At 31.4% G+C, this 1,165-nt stretch overlaps 1 protein-coding gene across 1 annotated transcript in view; it reads left to right on the forward strand.

The window, feature by feature from the left end:
• The window catches only part of LOC110447273 (chitinase-3-like protein 1), a 20,520-nt gene that overhangs the window by 920 nt on the left and 18,435 nt on the right, over nucleotides 1-1,165 (forward strand). The gene's annotated exons all lie outside the window — the stretch shown is intronic.

The raw sequence follows: 1,165 nt of genomic DNA on the forward strand, positions 1-1,165 counted from the left end.
AGGGTTTCGGCTACGTTGTGGAATAGCTTACCATCTGCTATTAGGAAGTCAAATACCCTGGCCAAATTCAAGAGGGACATAAAAACTCACCTCTTCACGTCTGCATTTTAGAATCTTTGCTAAGAGTTCATGGTAATACCATCCTTTTATTTGTTCAATTATGTGCACATTGCTTGTTAAATGTATGAAAGTGATTGCAAGCCTTTGTTGTTTGTTTTCACAATTATAACCATTACTATTATCCATATGTTGTAAAGCGCCTTAGAGTAATTTAACAAATTATATAGGGCGCTATATAAATGCTGTATATTATTTCTTATTATATCAATCTACAGGTTCCTTGCAGATATTATACTGTAGTTTCTAATGTATATTAGTCTATGGGTTTATTGTTGACATTATACTGCTGTAGTTTTTTTGTGTATATTAGTCTATGGGTTCCTTTATATTATAATACTGTAGTTTTCTTCTTATATGAGTTGATGGTCTCATTGTGTACATAATATTGTAGTTGTTTCCTTGTGATAGAGGTATATGGTGTCCTTGTTATATAAGTTTATGGTTTCATTGTTATATATGTCTGTGGTTTCCTTGTGCTTTAAGTATTTGGTATCCGTGTAATAAAGGTATGTGGTTTCCTTGTTACATAAGTCTATTGTTTCCTTGTTTTCAAGTCTGTGGTTTCCTTGTGATAGAAGTCTATGGTCTCCTTGTAATAGAAGTATGTGGTTTCCTTGTAATATAAGTCTATTGTTACATTGTTATACTAGTCACTGGTTTACTTGTTATACAAGTTTGTGGTTTCCTTGTGATATAAGTCTATGGTTGCCTTGTTATATAAGTCTATGGTTTCCTTGTTAACATTTGGTTTTGGTTTCCTTGTTAACATCAGGTTTTGGTTTCGTTGTTCACATTAGGTTTTGGTTTCCTTGTTTACATCAGATTTTGGTTTCCTTGTTATCATTAGGTTTTTGTTTCATTGTTAATACTAGGTTTTGGTTTCATTGTTAACATCAGGTTTTGACTTCCTTGTTAACATCAGGTTTTGGTTTAATTGTTAACATTAGGGTTTGGTTTCATTGTTAACATTAGGTTTTGGTTTCCTCATGAACCAAATACTATTATCGTTTCCTTTTTCCTTTTTTTTTTTTTTTTTTTTTTTTTT

The sequence above is a fragment of the Mizuhopecten yessoensis genome, unplaced genomic scaffold (genome assembly GCF_002113885.1).
Source record: "Mizuhopecten yessoensis strain PY_sf001 unplaced genomic scaffold, ASM211388v2 scaffold3259, whole genome shotgun sequence".
In the NCBI taxonomy this organism is placed as follows: domain Eukaryota; kingdom Metazoa; phylum Mollusca; class Bivalvia; order Pectinida; family Pectinidae; genus Mizuhopecten; species Mizuhopecten yessoensis.